At 42.9% G+C, this 24,485-nt stretch overlaps 1 protein-coding gene across 2 annotated transcripts in view; it reads right to left on the reverse strand.

Moving 5' to 3' along the window:
* EHF (ETS homologous factor) overlaps positions 1-23,204 on the reverse strand; it is a 99,748-nt gene extending 76,544 nt beyond the window's left edge. Inside the window, exon 1 of one of the 2 annotated variants that reach the window (XM_007658735.3) lies at positions 22,992-23,204. The gene's annotated coding sequence lies outside the window, so the exon portion shown is untranslated. Of the gene's footprint in view, positions 1-22,936 lie in introns of both variants that reach the window. The other variant, XM_007658724.3, reaches the window with a different exon arrangement.
* Between the last annotated feature and the right edge of the window lie 1,281 nt (positions 23,205-24,485).

The raw sequence follows: 24,485 nt of genomic DNA on the forward strand, positions 1-24,485 counted from the left end.
GGTGCAGAAAAGTCAAGTGACTTGCCCAAGGTCACACAGCAGACAAATGTCAAGGAACTTGGTTGCAAGTTGACCCTCTGGGAACCAAGTGAGAGTCTTACAGCAGTCAGACTGTTACTAGAAGAGCAAGATCCCATTTTAGAGCTCCTCTGATCAATCAATGGTAATCACTGAGCCACTGAGCTGGGGTGTTGATTCTTCTGTACTTCTAATTTTTTTCCCATCTTGTCTCAACTACCTGCATCATGTCAAGTTTGAGTATGCCAAATCTTTGGTTTTCCTAAACATGATTCTTTCTTTAAAATATTTTGTACATATTCTGAATGTTCTAGAAACTTCAAGCACAACAAGAGAGGGTCCCTACCTGGATGATCTGAAGTCTAAATTAGAACTTGCTGGGTATAAATGAGTTTTGAGTTCCCATCACATGCTAGGTGTTCTACAGGCAGGCAACCAAAATGGATAAGTGCCCTTTAGGGGCTTCCAGTCCCAAGTATGTGGAACACAAATGGGAAGAAAATCAGGAGGAAATCAAATTGGAAAGCAGTGACATCAATTCAATAAATTTTCCTTCACAGTAGTGTTCATTTCTGACAATATCGTGAGCCAGAGAGACTAGTAATAACAAGAAAAAAGCTTTTCAGAAATAAAATGTTTCATGGAGGAATTGAGGGAAGAAATTGAGAGCATTTTTACTGTCATAACTGTACAATTCCTATAATTTTCTGATGCTCACTATTAACATGAACATTATGGATGGGCAAAAGTCACTCTAAGTATATGTGGGTTGCTGAAGATGATACAGACAGCAGAAGGAGGAGTGTGGAGCGAAGGAGCAAAGAGAGTGCCAACAAACAAAGTAAACCAAATTGGGGAGTAGGAGGAAATGAGAACAGAAAGGCAGGGATGCATGATGAGGTATGAATGGTTGATGACTCTTCTCCTGTAATTATGGTTTCTCTATTTCTGGTAAACTGTACAGGTGGAAATTTTCATCCACAGCAAGTTGCATCAGGTCACGCTCACAATGGCTCTTAGGAATGGAATGAGTTTACTGGGCCTTTCCTCACAAGAAGCAAAGGCATCAGCAGAGGGGCACAGCCATTATTTTTTTCCCGGCACAATTGAGCATAATCGTATTATGCTGCTTTATTTCTGTCCAAGAACCATCAGGCCATGTCTATTTTGTTGACTGTTGTCAGGGAACAGGGAATGCTTACATATTTTTAAGTTCCATCATTTTCAACCTAGGAAATTTCAGCTTGGCCTGCACAGATTCTTGAAAGGGTCTGAAATTTAAAACCACATTGAGTTGCTGAAACTATCCCATATGTCAACAGCAGTCTGCTTTTGAGAGGGTATGTCTACCTCCCACATAAATGAAAGTAATAAGAGCCTACTGATCCACATCTAGAAATGCATCACTTGGTGGAAAGCCATTTGAAGTTTGTGTATTGGGAAAGAAAGGTTTGGCCAATGGACACTAACACTGCTGAGCTGAATTAAGCACATTTGTTGAAACTGTGCAGTTGGAGTTTTCTCAGGTCTCTGACAATAAAAAGTCTAACTTGGTTATGGAGTTGGTCAACTCCCCTGCCATGTTAAGAAGGATCTGTATCCTGGAGGGAGAATGTGAGGATCTTTCAGGCTATAATATCCTCCTTCCAGGGACTCTTCACAAAAGTAAAATATTTAGAACAATTAGAATATTGAGTGCCACCCAAGAAATGGAAGAAAGGGGAAATAGTTGTTCTTCTAACACTCCCAATCCCTCTCCATTTGTTGAAAGATGTAGGAGACCCTGAATAGGAAATAGTGAGACTGGAAAAAATGCAAACTCATCTAGAACAGAAAATAATAGAAAAATTGGGTGACGGGGGGAGGAAGAGAGGGAGAAAGAGAGAGAGTGGAGAAGAAAGGAGGAAGTGAAACAAAAATGGACCTGAAAAGGAGTGAAGAAATCCAGAAAGAAGAAAATAATGAAAAAGAGGGGGACCGGGTAAGGAAAAGAGAAGGTGTTTGAGGCAAACATTTCCTGGAATTAACAATTCCCAGAATGTTGCCTTTAGGGACTCGTAGAGGTTGGGGAGTGGGGACCTGCTGGTTTATCTGGGTTGGGGAGACTCAGGGTGCAGGAGACAAGGGGAGAAATGAAAGGCAAGTAAGGTAATGGTCCCATGACATCTTGGGCAAACCTTGAGCATCCAGGAGAACCAAGGAATTTCTACCACCACCCAAGAAGCCATTCAGTGAACCACTGATCCTTGGATGTCTATTAATTGCTCTGGGAAGGATGGGACAATTTACCTGATGCTCATAGTAACAGACATCAGTAATTTCTACCTACTTCATTTAGACCTTGATATAATGTAGATTTCATAAGAGAACTAATGACCTTCTCGCCAAATCTGATGGCCTCTACTCTAACCTAATCCTCCTAGATCACTCAGTCACCTTGGAGGCTATCGACCACCACCTTCTCCTTGAAACTTTATCCAACCTTGGTTTCACTGATACTGTCCTCTCCTGGTTCTCCTCCTGTGTTTCTGTCTGCTCTTTCTCAATCTCTTTTGCTGGGTCCTCTTCTGCCTTCCACCTGACAATAGGGATCCCTTAAGGCTCAGTTTTAGGTCACCTTCTATTCTCCATCTATACCCACTCCTTTGGAGAACTCATTCACTCCCATGGTTTCAATTATCTCTATGTGGATGATTCCTAAATCTACATCTCCAGTCCTGAGCTCTCTCTATCCCTGCAATCTCGCATCTCCTCCTGCCTTCAGCACATATCTACTTCGATGTCCTGCCAACATCTCACATTAAACATATTCAAAACTGAACTTCTTATCCTCCTGCACAAACCCTGTCTTCCCTGTGTTTTTCCCATCACTGTCACAACACTGCTATCCTCCCTATCTCACAAGCCCATAACCTTGGCATTGTCCTTGACTCATCTCGCTCGTTCCACTCACATTTTCGATCTGCCACCAAATCCTGTCCATTCTACCTTCACAACATTGCTAAAATCCACATTTCCTCTCCATTCACACTGCTACCAAACTGATCCAAGCACTTATCCTACACTTATCCTATCTCACCTTGAATACTGCATCTGTCTCCTCACTGACCTCACTTGCCTCCTGTCTCTCCCCACTCCAGTCCAGACTTCACTCTGCTGCACAGATGATTTTCTAAAATAAAGTTTAGTCCATGTCTCCCCGCTCCTCAAGAATCTCCAGTGGTTGCCCATGGTTGCTTTAAAGCATTCAAGAAGTTTGCCTCCTCCTACCTTACCTCAGAGTTCTTTTACTACAGCCCAGCCCACACACTTTGCTCCTCTAGCTCCAACTTGATCCCTGTGCTCCAATCTCTTCTATCTCACCACTGACCTCTTCCCCCCATCCTTCCCTAGCCTGGAACACCCTTTCCCTCTACATATGCTAGACCACCCCTCTCCCCTCAACTTCAAAACATAATTCGATCACACCTCCTCCAAGAGGCTTTCCCTGATTAAGCCTTCTTTTCCCTTTTTGTATTGTCTATGCACTTGGATGTATTACTTTTGGCATTTGATATTTACCCCTCCCTCAACCTCACAACACTGATGTACATATCTTTAAATTGTATATTATGTTATTTATTCATACTGTCTGTCTCCCCCTCTAGACTGTAAGCTTGTTATGGACAGGGAAGATGTCTGCTAAATCTGTTGTATTCTACACTCCCAAGTACTTAGTACAGTGCTCTGCAAATAGTAAGCTCTTAATAAATATGATTGATTGATTATTGTTGATTTAGCATTTATTGAGGAACTGGAAGGGGCCAAGGGTAAGAACTGTACAGATATATGATTAGACACATTGGCTGGGCTTTGTTTTGCAGAAAAGACCCACAAGAATCAAGCAATCAAAAGGTTTTATTGAACACTTACTGTGTACAGTACTCTCTGCTTAGCACTTGGGATGGTTCAATAGAGGGTAGCATGATGTCTTATCTGACTTTCATGGACAAGAATCTTCCTATTTGGAGAATTCCTCCAAGATTTACGATTTCTAGGTGTTTTATCAAAGTGATTATTTCCTTTCTCACTGGGCTAAGGCTAGTTTTGGTCACTGCTAGCAAAGAGCAAATGGGACGGGAGAAGAGGCAGTGTAGATCAAGGACCTGCCCAGGTTTTTTGTGGGGATTCTCAGGGAAGCAGGAGAAAAGAATAGCACTTAGAACAGTGCTCTGCATAAAGCAAGTGCTCAATAAAAACAATTGAATGAATGAAAAGAATATTTTCTGTTTTCCCTCCCACCTGTTTGACTTCAAAAGATATTGACACAGGCTTGTGCCAGGGGCGGAAAATACCTCTCTCCCTTCCACCCCAAACTCCAGTGCTTACGTCCTGGTAGTCAGGAGATCTGGGGAACACAGTGAGTGTCTCTCGACTCAGACATCCTCTCGGCCACATCCAGACTGCCTCCCCCTACTACCTAGAGCACTTTCTGCTTTAGCTGTGGAAATATCCCAGGTTTGAACAAGATAATAATAATGGTATTTATTAAGTGCTTACTTACTATGTGCCAGGAACTGTACTAAGTGCCGGGGTGGATACAAGCAAATTGTGGTGGACATGGTCACTGTCTCATATGGGGCTCACAGTCTCAATCCCCATTTTACAGATGAGATAAATGAGCTACAGAGAAGTGAAATGGCTTGCCCAAGGTCACACAGCAGACAAGTGACAGAGCCAGCATTAGAAACTATGACCTCATGACTCCCAGGCATGTGCTCTACACTCTAGCCACTATGTCATGCTGCTTCTGTTCTGCTACATCATTCTGCTTCATGCACAGCTATCTTCTACCCAAAGATACAGTGGGTTCTGAATGTTCACTTTACCCACACTCCCCAGCTCAAACCAGAGGGGATTACACTGCTGGTATGGAGGAATCAACAGATTTTTCCACCAATCACAGTGGCAAACACTCAAAAAGCAGATTTGCCCAATAATCAGATCCTTCTTGGGGGAACCAATCAGAGAAGAGGGAAGAAGGGACAGCTCTCATAAAGTAGTGTTTGAGCTGGAGGAACTTGGATAACAAAAGTTTCCCAGGAGACTTTCATCTGTTGTGGGCGTCATAGGTTAGCAAGCCTCAGCCCTGTCCATATACCCCCAAAGTTAGACATGTTTCCCTGATCTCAAGTGTCTTATAATTTGGTGGAGACATACCCTGAAACAATTTACCGATAGGAGGAAGGAGGAAAAGTTGATATATATGAGTCAGAACTTAAACAGCATAGGGTACATAAATCAATATGTACACAGTACTATGAACTTGTAACAGAAAGGAAATATGAAATGTATTCGAAGAACAAACATGATAGAGTCTAGAATGTATAGTGTCAGAGTTAATTGGATTCTGGATAAGTTCAAGTACACCAACCTAGCCTAGGATAGACTTCCTGAAAAAAAGCTTCCTTTCGCTATGACAGAGGAGAAATGTGTGTCTTACTGGAAAGCTGCCTTGTAAAATATTTTTAATTCACTCCTCTCCTGCCAAAAAAAGAAAAATGTGTAGGCCTTAATTCTTAAGGACCATTTTATTGTGGTCTCAAATTCTCTAATTCCTTAATTTACAGTTTTTGGACTTGGAAAGTCCTGCCTCTTCTTCTTTCCCTTCCCCATTGTGCCATGAGGTCATAGGGGGAAGAGTTAGCACACTCCAGAAAAGGTGATAATATTTTCCCATTCACAGCATGGATAGAGCACAGGCCTGGGAATCAGAAAGTCATGGGTTCTAGTCCCAGCTGTGTGATCTTGGACAAGTTATTTCACTTCTCTGCGTCTCAGTTACCTCATCTATAAAATGGGGACTGAGACTATGAGCCCCACATGGGGCAGGGGCTGTGTCCCACCCAATTTGCTTGTTTCCACCGCAGCGCTTAGTATAGTGTCTGGCTCATAGTAAGAGCTTAAAAAATACCATCATTATTATTATTATATGATTCCCCTCTAGACTGTAAACTCATTGTGGGCAAGGACTGTGTCTACCAACTCAGTTCTCTTGTACTCTCCCAAATGCTTACTACAGAGCTCTCTGCTTACAGTAAGCATTCAGTAAATTAAATTGATTGATTTAATTCACAAGTCAACGATCTTTGGTTGAGTAGCTGAGAATTGCCATGACGCTACCTCCTTTTCTGGCTACTTGGTAAATCCTCAGCATTCACTTGGCACGATGATGACCTTGTGGTGCCATATGCCAACCCAGTATCACTGAATCTTGATGTTGCAACTTCATGATGATGAAACATTCTTTGGCACTAAAAAGGTCTCCTCTTCCAATGGACCAATCAAATCAAGGTATGGTTGATTGAACTCACAAATGGAAAACAGCAACTAATTGAAAGTAAATATTTAGACTCCAGAATTGGTCTTCCTGGATAGTTCAGAACTTGCATTCTTATTCAACGTATAAAAATTATTCTTACAATTCAGGTCCCAAAATGTGTTTAGCCTAAATTACCTGGATATTCCCAAGGGGTGAGATTGTATCCTAAAATATCTGAATATTTCAATACAAGGAACATTTTAAAGCCCCCACATAATTGCAAGAGTAGATCCAAGCACTCTCTGGAGGAGCCTCTTTAAAATTCAGCTATGTGGTGCCACATTTTAGCTTTTCTGGGATGAACGAGCAAACTAAATGGTAGGTGCCCTTCCAAATTAATATATACCAAAAAGAAGGCCGTTAAAAAGTTAAGGTGGAAAGAAACCTTTCAGAGACTAACCATCACCTACTAACAGTTCCAAATTTGAAGAGAATGAGGCAACAACTAAATAAAGTGAATTTTAAGATGGCAGATTTTGACAGTCTTGGGAGCTCCTGGGACAAGTTCCAAGGGAAAGAGACACAAGGGACAAAGGAATCTGGGAGAGCCAGGCTATCCTGTATTAAAGACACAAGAAAAGGCCATTGCCATGGGCAACAAAGGTGGGAAAGAGTGAAGGAACTTAGTTGGCTAAACAAATAACTGCCCAGAAACTGAAATGCAATGAAAATGTCACAAACTGTGGAAGCTGGGCCTGACCTAACAAGAAGAGTAAAAATTTGTAAGTACAAGATCAGAAGTGTGAAACACATTTTATCCAAAGCATCAAGGGGCCAATTTTCCCTGGATGACGGGAAATCTGCTCATGCTGGTTTTAAAAACCAGAAAGGAATCTCTCCTTCTTTCTACCCATAAGGGAGGCAGTAAAGACTAGTGGAATGAGCAATGAACAGAGAGCCAGGAGACCTGGTACTAATCCTAGATCCAACTCTTTACTGCTGAATGATCTGGGGCAAGTCATTTAACTTCTCTTTGCTTTTGTGTACCCATATGTAAAATATGGATTCAATACCTGAACTTGCTTCTGCTTAGACTGTGAGCTCCATGTGGCACAGGGGTTATATCTGATTCAATTGCTTTGTATCTACCCCAGCACTTAGCACAGTGCTTGGTACATAATAAGCACTTAAATACCATCCTTATTATTATTACTAGAAGAACCTCTGTACCTGGGCACCTCTCTTCTCGAGGGCAGTCCTTTTTTATGGAATTTGTTAAGTGCTTACTATGTGCCAGACACTGTATAAAACACTGAAGTAATAGAAGATAATCAGATTGAATATAGTCCATGTCCCAAACGGGGCTCACAGTTTGAAACCCCATTTAACAGGAGAATTGAGGCACAGAGAAATTAAGTGACTTGTCCAAGTACATACAGCAAGAAAGTGGCAGAGCTGGGATTCAAAACCAGGTCTATGCACTTTCTGCTAGGCCACACTGCTTCTCAGCTTCTCAGTCCTCTCACAAAAGGGTGTGATCTGGGCTTATTGGAGGAGGGTTGATTCTCCTGTTTATTCTATATCTTTCACTCAGTTCTCCAGCCTAGGCCTTTCTTAGTCTCCCCTTTTTGCTGCCTTCCCATTTGCATTATAGCTAAAACAAACAAAAATTCACCTCTGTCTTCATATTTTAAAAAAAAAAACTGGAATAGGGATAGACAGCCCTCCCAGTGGGAGAGTTGAAAACCAAATTGTGTAATGGGAAGACCTGGAGAGAAACGATTTAAACAAGTAATGATAACAATAATAATAATAATTGTGGTATTTAAGCACTTATTATGTGCCAGGCACTGTACTAAGCGCTGGAGTTAATACAAGCAAATTGGGTTGGACACAGTCCCACAAGTTCAATGTATTACAGCAGTGGGTCCCCATGATTTGTGTCTCAATGTACTAAAATTGGGTGACGTCACTACAGGATGACCAGTTATATGAAACACACAAGGAAAACTTGGAATGTGTCTGAAAATCTGGAAAAGGCAATCTAGGAACTTAATTTTAATGAGAAAAAGAGGCTAATCTATAAATTATGCAATATCAGATTAATTTCAAAGAAATAATGATAGACTGGGAAAAGAGAGTCTCAATACCATAACTCTTAAGGGGATCAGAGCAGATAGGAGAGTCTAAACCAATTTTAATTATGAAGGGACAAAAGCCAACAACCTAGTGAATGGAAAAGGAGAGGCATAAGTATAGTTCTAGAAGGGCCAAGCCTGGATCTGGCAGTGTTTAATATCTTAATGAGTGAGCTAAGTAAAGCAGTAAATTCTACATTTTCTGAATACACCAATATATATCCAATATGACAGCAGGGAGGTAATAGTCAGTACCTTCAAAGATAGGATTAGAATGCTAGATGAACATGGGAAAGTCAAGAAGTGTTCAGAAAAGAATTAGTTGAAGTTCTTGAAGGACATCTGTAGACTAGGGAGAGAGAAAAAGCAAAACTATAAAAATACAACATGAGGAAGGGTAGATTAAGAAAAAGTAGGGCAGAAAAAAGATCTCGGCATCTTCAAGGTGTCCAGAAGGGACAGACAAAGGCTGAGGCAACTATGCAACAATGCAGTAATCAATCAGTCAAATTTACTGAGCGCTTACTGTGTGCAGAGCACTGTACCAAGTACTTGGAAGAATACAATATAACAAAATAAGATTTGCTAGACATATTCCCTGCCCAGAGCGAACTTACAGTTTAAAGGGGGAGACAGGCAATGACACAAATAAATTACAGATAGGTACATAAATGCTGTGGGGCAGATCCAAGGACAAGAGTGATGCAGAAAGGAGTGGGAGAAGAGCAAAGGAGGACTTAGGGAAGGCCTCTTGGAGGAGATGTGCCTTCAATAAGGCTTTGAATTTGGGAAGAGTAATTGTCTGTCAGATATGAAGAGGGAGGGCGTTCCAAGTCAAAGCAGGATGTGGGCGAGAGGACAGCGACAAGATAGACGAGATCCGGGTACAGTGAGTAGTTTGACATTAGAGGAGCAGACTGTGAAGGCTGGGTTGCGGTAGGAGAGCAGTGAGGTAAGGTAGGATGTAAGAAAGTAAGCAAGTAGAACGTAAGTAGAGAAGGAGCATGGCTTGGTGGAAAGATCATGTGACTGGTAGTCAGAAGGATCTGGGTTCCAATCCCTGCTCTGTCATTTGTCTGCTGTGTCACCTTGGGCAAGTCAGTTAACTTCACTCTTAGCTCTTCTGTAAAATGGGGATTCAGACTGTGAGCCCCATATGGGACATAGACTATATCTAACTTGATTAGCTTACATCTAGTAGTACAGTGCCTGGCATAAGTAAGTGCTTAACAAATACCATTAAAAAAAAGGCCACGAGGGTGGGATGTTTAAACAGGAAAAATACAGCATGAAGGAACATCCTTCCACTATACTCAGATCACTCAGATCTTCACTAGATTAGTAGGTCCAGTTCTGATAGCCACAACTCTAAGAAAGCTGTGTCAAACTAGAACAGGTGTCAGAGAGATCCTTAAGGCTGATTACAGGACAAAATTGCCTATAAGGTAGATAAGCAAGACTTGAGAGGAACAATAGTGGACCTGGGAGAAGATATCTTCACCTGGAGAAAATATAGCTGAGGAAAATTTCTTTGCCCCTCCCTGTTATTCTGAGATAGAAGAATAGATAGATGAACTGAAGGCAGACAGATAACATAGCTAACTCTTTCTACTGCAGAAATAGCTCTTGGCCATTTCCCAATTTGCCACTAAGGCCAACCTTGAGCAGGGTGGAAATGGAGTTTGGAGATCTCCCATTTGGTCTGATGTGTTCCAGAAAAATTCATTCAATCATATTTACTGAGCACTTACTGTGTGCAGAGCACTGTACTAAGCACTTAGAAAGTACAATTCAGCAATAAATAGAGACAATCCCTGCCCACAACATGCTCGCAGTCCAGAAAGGGGGGAGACAGACATCAAAACAAGTAAAACAAAACAAGTAAACAGGCATCAGTAGCATCATTATGAATAGAATTATAGATATAAATATCATTAATAAAAATAAATATTATAATTATAAATATGTACATATATACAAAGGGGCTGTGGGACGGGGAGGGAGGTAGAGCAAAGGGAGTGGTCAGGTCAGTGGGAAGTCCTCCTGCAGGAGGTGAGCTTTCAGTAGGGCTTTGAAGGGGGGAAGTGTGCTTGTTTGATGGATTTGAGGAAGGAGGGCATTCCAGACCAGAGGTAGGACTAAGGCCAGGGGTCGATGGTGGGACGGGCCAGAACGACGCACGGTGAGAAGGTTAGCACCAGAGGAGTATGTGAAGAAAAATGCAGCTGGATCTGTAGCCACTCAAACCCTGAAGATTCCATCTCAGTTTCAGCATCTGTGGAATGATCCCATGGTTGAGTCCTGTCTCTTAGGACAGGCAGAAGTTGGATCTGTGGCCTACCTCCCCAACTCTTGGAATATACATAGAACCGGGAACTGCTGAGTTAGAAAGTTTCCACCTGGAGCCCTGAAACACCTGAAAACAATTTCTTATGCAGTGATGTACTGCAGCCTCTACTGTAGTTGTCTTTGTTTTATTAAACTATTGGCTTTGTTTTAGCATGTTATTATTTACCTATTTGTCCCTCTAGGTTCCCTTCCTACTCCTTTATACAGTGACTCTCCTGGGCCACAGGGACCACAATGGAATCATTATCTTTGTACCATTCCCTAGTGTTCAGTCTAGTCTTTGGCATAAAGTAAGTGTGTAACCAGTGTTTAAGAGGCACTTTAACACTAAGTTTGGGGACCATCTGTAAAATCTCCATTTCTTAACTTCAAAGGGAAAAGGCATTCAAATTGGGAACTGAGAGAGATGTTGAAAGGAATATATGTACACTGAGAGGAAGGGTGGCCAGTGATCCAGCTTACACCAGGCAGTCAGATTTTCAGTAGGTCTGTCTCCTGTCACATACAAATAGTGTGCTAACGCCTTTATGTCTGGTTTTAATTTAGACACCCCACCTCCCTGTGTCTTGGCTCTTTCTGCCAAGCCCCACAGCTCAGAAATGGTGCCTACGTTCACAGGGACCTGAGAGGGGAATGCAATGGTTCTGGAGAAAGCAGGAAGGTCAGGGATTCCCCCTCACCTCATCTCCCCTCCTCTCTTGTCAGAAGTACACTCTAGGTGTGGGCAAACTTGGCTTCCACAAAGTGACATGTATGACATCATTATGATATATTGTGTGCTCTCTTTGAGTAATTTCAACAGGGTTATTTATGGGCTACACTCAAATAGTAAGGTAGGATCACAGCTTAAGAACAAAGTCCGTCACCTTGCACTGAAGCTATGCTCACCTAAGCACAGCTAAACTGAGTGGGATGTATGAAGAGACTAAAAGATAGAAAGATACTCAAATAAATGCCGTGAGGAGAGCTGAAATTGGGAAACCAAAAGAAAGGAGGGCAGAGGAAGCATTTTAAAGAGAAAGCCTCAGAAAATACTACCTCCCAACTCAAAACTGGGAGTCATTTGCCAAGAATGGACCAGCATGACATAGAGCAATCAAGAAAGGAGCTGCTCTTTTGGAGCAGAAGCTTGCTAAGGATCAAGAGGCAAGGAAGCAAAAGCTAAATCAGCACCAAGTCCTGCAAAAATCAAACATGACAGGACAACAAGGGAAAGCTTTGGGGTACACAGATGCGGTAGGGACTGTGGGTCCCATATTGGCTTTGTCCATCATGCATGCATTCTCAGGTGATTTTCACTACCAGTGAGGTCTGCTTTGCATACTATGGAACATCATCATCATCATCATCATCATAATGGTATTTGTAATGCACTTACTGTGTGCCAGACACTGTACTAAATGCCGGGGTGGATACGAGCAAATCGGATTGGTCACAGTTCCTTGTCCCACATGGGGCTCATAGTCTCAATCCCCATTTTACAGATGAGTTAATTGAGGCCCAAAGAAGTTAAGTGATTTGGCCAAGGTCACACAACAGACAAGTGGCAGAGTCGGCATTAGAACCCATGACCTTCTGACTCCCTGGCCTGTGCTCTATCCACTATGCCATGCTGCTTCTTATGTATACACATGTATATGTATAGGCACACACACACACGCACAGTTCCAGATGACCACAATACAAAAAATCCAGCACTACGTCACGCACTAAAATGTTGATGTAATCCAGGATCCATAATCCCCACCCAAGATTACTTTCAATTACTGCAGGAAAGACAAGTCCTTTCCTGCCATTTCCTCCTGTTGCCCACCGCTGCCTGAGTGGAGAGCTCAGGAGGGAGGCAACACAGATCAGGTGGGAGTGGAGAGAGCATAGCTCTCATAATATCCCAACTGGATTATTGTGTCAGCCTCCTCTCGGATCTCCCTTCCTCCTGTCTCTCCCCACTTCAGTCTATTCTTCATTCCGCTGCCCGGATCATCCTCCTACAGAAACGCTCTGGGCATGTCACTCCCCTCCTCAGAAACCTCCAGTGGTTGCCTATCAACCTTAGCACGAAACAAAAACTTCTCACTCTTGCCTTCAAAGCTTTCCAACATCTTACCTCTTCCTAACTCACCTCCCTTCTCTCTTTCTACTGTCCACCCCGTACACTCGGCTCCTCTGCCGCTCACCTCCTCACCATCGCCCGTTCATGCCTATCCTGCCTTCGACCCCTGGACCAAGTCTCACTGCTGTCCTGGAATGCCCTCCTTCCTCACGTCCACCAAACTAACTCTCTTCCTCTCTTCAAAATCCTGAGAGCTCACCTCCTCCAAGAGGCCTTCCCAGACTGAGCCCCCCTTTCCCTCTGCTCCCCGTCCCCTCCCTTCCCCTCCTTCTCTCTGGTCCTCCCCCTTCCCCTCCCCTCAGCACTGTGCTCATTTGTATATATTATTTATTACCCTATTTGTTAATGAGGTGTACATCCCCTTGATTCTATTTATTTTGATGGTGTTGTCTTGTTTTTGTTTTGTTCTGTTTTGCTTTGCTGCATTTAGACTGTGAGTCAGTCAATGGGCAGGGATTGTCTCTATCTGTTGCCTAATTGTACATTCCAAGCGCTTAGTACAGTGCTCTGCACATAGTAAGCGCTCAATAAATATATCGAATGAATGAATGAATAGCCCTGACTCTGTGCTGCCTTTGACCAAAGTGAGAAAAAAACCCTCTCCCCAACTTGCCATTCATTAACTGCCACCAGGCTTGGCCTTCTCCTCTGCCCCAATTATGTGCTGCCTGCAGTGGGGTGAGAGAAGAGGGAGTGGAGGCTTGGTGGAAAATTACTGTCCCTTATCACCTCTTTTTTTCTGCTCTTAAAGTGCCTGAAAGACCTCTGAGCTCACATGATGCTAGGATGCTTGGTCTCCATGGAGATGAAAGCTGACAAGCGGCTAAGAGGAGGGACAGAGGGGTTGTAGGGAGGAGCTAATGAAGAAAGGCAAGGGGAACTGGCAGGGTTAAACTGAACCAGTTTGCCACCATTTGGGGCAAGGAGGCAGGGCCAGGACTCAGGAGTCTGAACACTGAAGTACTGTCCTTCGCCTGGAAGCAGCGGCAGCGTTGCAGTGTTCTGTTTGAGAAGGAGCTCACGGGTTCCTGGGTTACAAAATAAATACCCAGGAAGTAGGCTGACTGGAGGGGGTTATGTTTGAGGTATATGGAGAAGCAGAAAGTTCTTAGGAATAGTGGGTGCTAGTGAGTGATCTATAGTGTAAAGATCAAGTTGGGGTTGGTTCTGAAAGAGATCCTAACTAGTAACATTTAAGACTAAGGAAAAAGTATCCCATGATCCAATAGTTCACAATACACCAACACATTCTGAGCATATCCTGGAGTACCCCCTGAATATATATGTTCGTGGACTGTGTGCCCAGCATGTTCTAAGTGAAGTTACATGCATTTCCATGTCTGCTCTCTAAGAAGGCCACCAATGGCCCTCCCTGATCCCTGAAAGGGTTGCCAGGAATTGCAATGGGTAAAAAAAGGGTCCTGCTCTGGAGTTCTTAAATAATAATAATGTTGGTATTTGTTAAGTGCTTACTATGTGCAAAGCACAATGTTCTAAGCCCTGGGGTAGATACAGGGTAATCAGGTTGTCCCACCTGAGGCTCACAGTCTTAATCCCCATTTTACAGATGAGGTGACTGAGGCACAGAGAAGTAAAGTAACTTGCCCACAGTCACACAGCTGACAAGTGGCAGAGCAGGGATTCGAACCCAAGACCTCTGACTCCCAAGCCCGGGCTCTTTCCGCTGAGCCATGCTGCTTCCCGTAAATAAAGCAGATACTCATGTCCCAAGAGTGAGGGTCCTGATTGGACACAGGAGTATTCGGTAGTCTACCTCTCAAGATATCTTCCCAACCAAGGATTTTAGGACTCTTTCACTTTCTTTGCTTTACTGAAAGAGAAAAAAACTTTGCTATTAGCGGAGGGTCGCCATCTAGTGGATAAATAGATAAATGTCTAAAACTGGCAGTGCAATGATGAGTTAACTGGAGGAAAATGAATAGATTAGACCTGATATCGGTGACAATACACCAAATGTGAACCTAAAGAATAGAAGGCAGATCGCATTGAGCAGAAAGAATGTGCTACTAAGACAGTTGGCATAGGCATTCTTGAAAGGTAGAAAAATCCGTTAGAATTAGAAAAAATAATCAATTTCAAAATACCCCTTTTTCTACCAATCAATCAATTGTATTTATTTAGTGCTTACTGTGTGCAGAGCACTGTACTAAGCACTTGGAAAAGAACGATACAACCGAATGAGCAGACATGGTCCCTGCCTATAATGTTGTATAATATAGAGAAGCAGTGTGGCTCAGTGGAAAGAGCCTGAGCTTGGGAGTCAGAGGTCATGGGTTCTAATCCCGGCTCCGCCCCTTGTCTTCTGTGTGACTTTGGGCAAGTCACTTCACTTCTCTGGGCCTCAGTTACCTCATCTGTAAAATGGGGATGAAGCCTGTGAGCCCCATGAGAGACAACCTGATCACCTTGTATCCCCCCCAGTGCTTAGAACAGTGCTTTGCACATAGCACTTAACAAATACCAACATTATTATTAATGAGCTTATAGTCTAGGGGGAGAGACAGACATTAATACGAATAAGTAATTTATAGGTACAGTGTTTTACACACAGTAAGAACTCAATAATATGACTAATGAATAAATGAACTTAGAATTTAAAGATATGTATATAAATGCTGTGGGGCTGGGGGTGGGGTGAATATCAAATGTCCAAAAGTCACAGATTAAGGGCCAGAGACGACACAGAAGGGAGGGCAAGCCGGAGAAAAGAGAGCTTAATTAGGGAAGGCTTCTTGGAGGAGATGTGACCTTAATAATGCTTTGGAGGTGGAGAGAGTGGTGGTCTGGTGTATAGGGAGCAGTAAGGAGTTCCAGGTGAGGGAGAGAATGTGGGACAGGGGTCAGCAGCGAGATAAATGAGATCGGTAGAGATCTGGACACAGTGAGTAAGTTGGTGTTACAGGAGTGGAGTGTACGGGCTGAGCTGTAGTAAGCAGGAGATCAGTGAGGTGAGGTAGGATGAGGTGATCTGATTGAGTGCTTTAAACCTATGGTAAGGAGTTTCTGTTTGATGTAGAGGTAGATGGACAGCCATTGGAGGTTCTTGAGGGTTTCTTCTGTTTTCAACATCTCTGTACCTATTGAGGCTTCCATTCATCAAATCCCAGAGAGACTCAAAAGAACACAAACCATCTCCCAACTTAAGAATAATTTTGGTATTTGTTAAGTGTTTACTATGTGCCAGGCACTGTAATAAGCACTGGGGTGGATACAAGCAAATTGGGTTGGACACAGTCCCTGTCCCACATGGGCTCACAGTCTCAATGTCCATTTTATGGATGAGGTAACTGAGGCCCAGAGAAGTGAAGTGACTTGACCAAGGTCACACAGCAGACAAGTGGTGGCGCCAAGATCAGAACCCATGACCTTCTGACTTCCAGACCCCTGCTCTATCCATTACACCAAGCTGTTTCTAAACATTTTAAATCTGCAGCCCTGTTCTTCTAAACCTCCAGAAAAGACCGTTCTCTTAGGAAACTCATTATGGTCTCTTGCTGTCAAGTGTCTAACATCAAACCTTCCTCTTCCAATGGACATGACAAGTGACAGACATGTTAAGATAGACTACCAAACTAGGCAATGAGACCAGCGGTAGCCAGAGCAGGAGGAGCAGGAGAGTTGGCCAGAGACAATTAGAGCAAAGGAGTTTGGGAGAGAAGTGTTGTGAAGGCCAGTGAGTGATTTCACCATGGGGAAGTAGGTTCTGCCCGCCTCAAGCCAGACCCTCTCCCACTCTACTGTAAGCACTCTCAGCTCAGCAACATCCCTGGCTTTTCTGTCATTTCCTGGAGAAGAGGCAGAGCACATGTTGAGGTGACCAAAACTAATGTATTTACAGGACTTCAGTACAGTGTGTCACTCTCAGGACTCAGGCCAGTTTCTGACATTTGGCCGCCCTAAGGCGGGGAAAGAATTTGCAACCCCTCCCACTGCATATAATATGATACTATGTTATTCTTCATGCATCACGTCTGGCATGCAGCGGAACGTAATGACACCATGCAGAAGTTGCCTATACTTCCACACCTAGAGCATTTCCCCAGAAGGACTCCTGACAGCTTTCCCCTCGCTCCAGGGCCATTGTGTCCCTACCCAGTCCCCGTCCACCCAGCTTCCACTTCTGACTTGAGCAGAAGGAGACTAGGTACTTTCAAATTTTCAACCGTGGTCTCCCTACACTCTTTCCTCTAACAGTGTACCCTGAAGTGACTGTATCACTTGCTTCTCACCTGAAGCCAGCCCTGCCGAGTAGGCATCCAATAAATAGCATTACTATTACATCACAAAGCCAGATTTTTGATATCTATGGTATTTAGTGACTGTTGAGTTTGTGCAGAGCAGTATGCTAAGTGCGTGGGAGAGGACAGTACAACAGAGTTGGTAGACATGTTCCCTGCCGAAGATGAGCTTACACTCTATCAATCAATCCATGGTATTTATTGAACATTTATGGTTTACAGAGCACTGAAGTAAGTGCTTGGGAGAGTACACTACAACAGAGTTGGTAGACACATCCCTTGCCCACAGTGAGCTTACAGCCTAGAGGGACAGACAGACATTAATATAAATAATTTCTAATATCCAATTTATAGATATGTAGTGGGACTACTGATATGATCATTCTGTTCTGTTATGTTCTGTTAACCCCCGTTCATAGAAAGGGATCTTTACACGACTGAAGGTTGCTACTATCATCTCTTCAGATTTTTCTTCCCCAAGCTACAGACCCATAATCCATTTGTTTTTTCTCTCTGGAGGGAGAACAGACTGGCAAATAGAAACTGTCTGTTCTTGGTGGAGATAAAGGATATAGACCGCTCTGCACTGCATAGTCACTACTCTGATCTGTGTCGTCTCTGCCCCTGAATCTGTGACCTTTGGACATTTGATATTCACCCCACCACCAACCCCACAGCATTTACATACATATCTTTAAATTATAAGTTCATTTAGTCATTAATCATATGTACTGATTGCTTACTACAACATGTCTATGTTCCATAAATAGTTCTCAGTCTAAATGGTAGATATACCAGGGTATCTTGCGAAGCAGCTTGGCCCAGTGGCTAGAGTACGGGCCTGGGAGTCAGAAGGACCTGGGTTCTAGTTTCAGCTCCGCCACTTGTCTGCTGTGTGATCTTGGGCAAGTCACTTAACTTCTCTGTGCCTCCGTTGCCTCATTTATAAAGTGAGAATTAAGACTATGAGCCCCATGTGGGACAGGGATTGTTTCTAACCTGATTATCTTGTATCTACCCCAAGGCTTAGAACAGTGCCTGGCAAACAGTAAGCGCTTAACAAATACCATTAAAAGAGAAGGAAAAAAGTATCTATTTCTCCATTTTAAAGATGATGGAACAGAGACACAGAACGATAAAGTGGGTTGTCCAAGGTCAACACTGAACAATAACTCTCAGGTGCAGTGTTACATCCCTGGTAAGTCAAGTCCTGCAGGAAACCTGTCCTGTTAGCTCCCTCCAAGCGCTGTCTCCCTGGAACTGGACATTAGCCTAATTCAAAGCAGAGAATTTATTGAGGGAAGAGGAGGGAGAATTTCCTCCCCTTTGGCCTAGGGGTGTGCATTGCTCTCTCCAGGAGTGTAAGAGAACTGGTAAGGTTAACTTCCCGTTGGCATTCCTGATCACCATCAGTCAGAACTGAGATGGGCTAGACAGAGAGGAGGCAATGGGGCCAACAAGGTCTTTGTCAGTGGACTCTAATTCAAAATAGTGTACCAAATAACCCTAGAAAATGATAACAAAATAATTATGGTATTTGCTAAGTGCTTACCATGTGCCAAGCACTGTTCTAAGCGCTGGGGTGGATACGAGGTAATCGGTTGTCCCACTTGGGGTTCACAGTCTTAATCCCCATTTTGTGGATGAGGTAACTGAGGCATAGATAAGTCAAGTGGCTTGCCCAAGGTCACACAGCAGATAAGTGGTGGAGTTGGGATTGCAACCCACGTCCTCTAACTCTCAAGCCAGTGCTCTTTCCACTAAGCCACGCTGCTACCTTTCCAATAGCACCCAAGGTAAAGCAGTCATTTAGGGAACAACCCTAAGTTGAAAGAAGAGTCCCTCGGGCTTGACTTCATCTAAGCTAGAAGAAGCCCAGTACCCAGAGGTGACCTAGCAATGAAAAATGGATCAGTTTATTAGAGGGAAAACTCTTCAAAGCCGAGGGCCTTTGTTATGTACTGGCCAAAATGAATAGATACCCTAGCTGCCCTCTTTAGATATTGGCTCCTGACCAATCAATAGTATCTACTGAGCCCTTACTGTGTGCAGAGCACTGTAGAAAGCGCTTAGGAGAGTACAATCCTAATATCACATCCACATCACCCCTTAAACAACAAGTGAGTCAAACAATTATGGAATCATGGGATCCGGTCATAATAGAAGTGGCATGGTCCTGGAGATACCTGGTACAGCTTCCAACCTCTTAATACAGTAGGCCAGTCTCTCCTCCTAGAAACTTACCTCCACCCTGGGCTTTCAAAACAGCATTCTGATTTTCTTCCTGCCTCTCCAACTGCTTCTCCTGGGGAGCAGCATGGCCTCATGGAAAGAGCATGAGTTTGGGGGTTAAAAGACTTGGGTTCTAGCCACAGCTCTGCCACTTGCCTGGGCATAGTCAACTACCTTCTCTGTGCCTCAGTTTCCTCATGTATAAAATAGATATGTAATACCTCTTTTCCCTCCTACTTAGACTGTATATGGAACAGGGACAATTTGTGACCTCATTATCTTATATCTATCCTCGGACTTAGTACAATGCTTGGTACATAGTAAGTGTTTAACTATTACTTGTTATTATTATTGTTCTCAGCCTCCTTTGCTTATAAGTCATTCTACCCCTCATCCTTCAATTGTGATTGTTCTACAGGGCTCTAATCCAGGCCCTCTACTCTTCTCGCTCTCCATTCAGTCTGAGGATTTATCCATTCACATGGTTTTGGTTATCTCCCTAGGCAGAAAACTCCCAAACCTACTTCGTTAGTCCTGAGCTATCACATGTTTTACAAGCTGTATCTCCTCCCACCTCCAAGACAGCTGGATGACCCGACAGTAGCTGAAGTCCAAAAATGGGCTCATCTTTCCTTGTTAAATCTACTCTTCCAGTGACTTTTCTATCACTACCAACTCCTCTGCCTCAAAATATTGCTACTTTGGTGTCCTTATTGATTCCTTTTTGACTTTCTCCTGCCACATTCAATCTGTCTTAAATCCTTGCCAGTACTTCCTCAGTACTTTCCCAGATCTGCCCCTTCTTCTCCACCCTTATAACCAGCATCCTTGTCCAAATCCATATCACCTCCCTGCTGGATTACTATATCCACCTCCAGTCTACACTTCATATAACTGCTCAAATCATCTGCAACAAGGGAGCATTGTGGCCTAAAGGAAAGATCATTGGCCTACGATTCAAAGGACCTGGATTCTAATCCCAGCTCCACCACTTGCCTGCTTTGTGAACTTGGGTAAATCACTTAATTTCTCTGTGCCTCAGTTTCTTTATCTATAAACTGAGGATTTAGTATCTGGTCTCCCTCTCTATTAGACAGTGAGCCCATGTGGGACAGGGTTTGTGCCCAATCTGATTACCTTGTATCTCCCAGCACTTAGTATAGTGTTTGGTACGTAATAAGCGCTTAAATACCATAATGATCTCTTTTAGAATGAACCATTCTAAGCCACACAAACCTCCACTGACAATCCTTTCTCTCCACATCAAAAAGAAATTCCTAACCACTGGATTTAGACCTCTTCAACAGCTGCTATCTCCTTACTGATCCACTTTTCTCTCCCATTCACTACAGCTCACACTCTTTGCTCCACCCAAGCTTATTTCCAATTGTAAATCACTCTGGACTTCCCCATCTCCAGCTTATTCTTTCTCCTCTACCTTTAACTCCTTCCTCCCTCAAATCCACCAAACCATATTCCCCTCTGACTTTCAAAGCCCTTCTAAAAAGTCACTAGTTATCCCCACTCTCCTGATCATGTTATCCCATCAGCCAATCTCAGACTTGGGCACAGCTATTTGTGTATTTTTTTTATTTATACTTACGTACTTACTCTTTAACTTTGTGGATATTTGACAATTTACATTACCCACCTTAGAGCATAAACCATTTGAGGGTAGGAACCATATCTTTTGCTCCTACCACATGTTCCCAAGTGCTGTCCAATAAGTACAGAAAGGGACAGCTAAGTGTTTATTTCTCTTCTTAAAAGTTTCCAGGAAAGGAGACACCTCCTGGAAGGATACTGGAAGGATTTATTCCAGTATCTTTCATGTCAAATACTTATCATATCCCCAAACCGTACTGGATTTTAAACACAATTGCTCCTTTTTGCTGACCTACATTCAGCTTGTAGTGAACCGGTTCTGATCCTGGCTCTGCCATTTGTCTGCAGTGTGACCTTAGGTAAGCTATATCACTTCTCTTTGCTTCAGAATTAAATACCTGTTCTCCCTCATACTTAGACTGTGAGGCCCATGTGGAAGAGGGACTGTGTCTGACCTGATTATCTTCTATCTACCCCAGTGTTTAGAACAGTTCCTGGCACAAGTTAAGGGCTTAATATAATTATTTTAACTCTCAGTCTCTTTCCAATCACACTGGTACCTAGTTAGCAGCATGGCCTAGTGAAAGAACCCAGGTCTGAAGGTCAGAGGGTCTGGGTTCTACTCCTGACTCTGTCAATTGCTTGCTGTGTGACCTTGGGCAAGTCACTTAATTTCTCTGTGCCTCAGTTTCCTCAACTGTAAAATGGGAATGAAATATCTGTTCTACCTCCTACTTAGACTGTGAGCCCAATGCAGGAGAGGGACAATGTCCAACCTCATTAACTTGCATTGAACTGAGCACTTAGAATAGTGCTTGACACATAGTAAATGCTTAAACAAATGCCATAATAATAATACATCTTGTAAACATTCAACAGATACCATAATAATAATAATCCTTCTTGTCTTTGTGGGGTTTCTTTTTTGCCTTACTGACCCTGTCCCTGTTGAATTTCAGCCTATTTCAGAGATTACATTTCTGATTCATTGAGTCATTTTGAATTCTAGTCCTATCTTCCAAAGTGCTAGGAACACCTTTCAATTTACTATAATCTACTGATTTCATAAATGGACTTTAATTTCCCTTACCATGTTACCAATAGAAATATTGACTAGAATTCGTTCAATGACCAATCTGTGTAGAACACCACTCAACAGGCCTCCACCCACATGTTTACACAAAACCACTGCCAAGTGCCTTTTGGGTGGGTCTCATGAGTCAGCCCAGAACCCACCAAACAGAAATAAGATTCAAATTTTACTTTTCTAACTCACTGATCAAAATCAATCAATAGTACTAACCATCAAGTATTGTGTGCAGAGCACTTTACTAAGCGCTTAGCACTGATGAGGATAACTTTTCTTACTAGAGACACCAATTTACTAGTGACACATGAATTATAAACTTTTAATTGTAAAATATTCCATAAATTCTCTCCGGCCAGAGAAGCCGAGACCCAACCACTGCCCTGGATTAAATGTAAATCAGACCACATTTCAATCAATGAGTGCTTAGTACAGTGCCTGGCACATAGTAAGCACTTGGCAAAGTTATTTAATCTATGGAGAGCACTGTACTAATTGCTTGGGAGAGTACAGCGGGGTTGGTAGACATAATCCCTGACCACAAGGAGCTTCGATCTAGAGAGGAAGACTAATTCAAAAATAAATAACAGGTTGGGAGAAATAACAGAGTTTAAAGAAATGAACATAAGTGCTAAGTATAATTATAAAAGCACCTTTCTCGATGATACTACTGGTGTAACACATCGCATAATCTACCTCACTCTCAAAGGGCATCTCATCAGGCTCAGGGTGGAGATTCACTCACTGAGAGTCCTTTAATAGGGCAATTAAAACTAACATGCCCAAAACAAAGAATTATTAGGACTTTTCAAGGCAGATTTAGTGCAGTCTCACCTGGCCTGCAGAGTCCAGTAATTCCAACAAACAGAGATAACACAATGCTGGATACCTGAGAGAGTAGGTGGCAAAATGAGTCTGAAGGAGTTTCAGGAAAAGCTACTCGCAGCAAGAATATGATGTTTGGTGAGCAATTGTAATTCAATTATTAATGTCATGTTCTTCTGATGATTGTTTCAATAGCGGGCCTAGAAGCAATAAGGACTTGTGAGTTACAGATCGTTTAGAACACAACCCTGCATGTGTTTCCAATCCCACTTCTGCTGGCAGCATTCCATTTCAAGGTTCCTTACAACTGTCAGCAGGTCTTACTTTTAAATGTTCTGGAGCGGTGATGATTTGAATCATAACAACCACGCTCTGTCAGCCATAACATAAGATAGCCACAGGGGAATGGATGTGGTCTGTGGCAACAATACACATCATCACTTTGTGCACTTAAAAATACCTTATGAGCCTCTCCACAGTTAAAAGGTTGGAGAACAGGCATGGGACACATCAGTAAGGTAGAAGGAGGAAGAGACACAGGAGAATCAGAGATTCTTTTTGTCATTAGGAAAACCACTATGCTTTTAGTTAGCACCTGAAAAGTTTGTCACATCACTAATCTCTTCTTAATCCCTCTTGGATTTGATGTGTGTGAAGTGCTTACCAAGTGGGAAGTGTGTAATTTGGTTTGGTGTGTGTGAAGTGCTTACCATGTGCCAAGCACTGTACTAAGTGTTGGGGTAAGCACAGGACAATCAGGTCGGACAGAGTCCCTGTTCCACATGGCACAGTCTAAGCAGGAGGGAAAACAGGTATTGAATCCCCATTTTACTGCTGAGGAAACTGAGGCACAGAAGTAAAGTGACTTCCACATCAAACAGAAACTCCTTGTCATTAGATTTAAGGCATTCAATCAGCTCTCCCCTTCCTACCTTAACTCACTGATCACCTACTATGACCCAGCCCCCACTCTTGATTCCACTTATGCCAACCTACTCACTGTAACTTGATCTCATCTATCTTGCTACTAACCCCATGCCCACATCCTCACTCTGGCCTGGAACTCTCTTTTTTTTCGTATCCCACAGACCAGTACTCTGCCCACCTTCAAAGCCATCCTAAAATCACATGCCTTCCAAGATGCTTTCCTTGACTAAGCCCTCATTTCTCCAGTATGCTTTCCCTTTTGCATCCTCTATGCATTTGCTATCCACTCCAACCTCAGCCCCACAGCATTTATGTGCATAACCTTTCATCCTGTTCTTTCCCCTATCTTTGATTTATTTTAATGTCTGTCTTCCCCTTTTGATTGTAAGGCTCTTATTGGCAGAGATCATGTCTACCAACAATACTGTAATATACTCTCCTAAACACCTGGTACAGTCCTCTGCACACAGCAAGCACTAAACAAATACCAGTGATTTATTGATTGATTGGTTGACTTGCCCAAGGTCACACAGCAGGCATGTGGCAGAGTCAGGATTAATAATAATGTTGGTATTTGTTAAGCGCTTACTATGTGCAGAGCACTGTTCTAAGCGTTGGGGTAAATACAGGG

The sequence above is a fragment of the Ornithorhynchus anatinus genome, chromosome 3 (assembly GCF_004115215.2).
Source record: "Ornithorhynchus anatinus isolate Pmale09 chromosome 3, mOrnAna1.pri.v4, whole genome shotgun sequence".
In the NCBI taxonomy this organism is placed as follows: Eukaryota; Metazoa; Chordata; class Mammalia; order Monotremata; family Ornithorhynchidae; genus Ornithorhynchus; species Ornithorhynchus anatinus.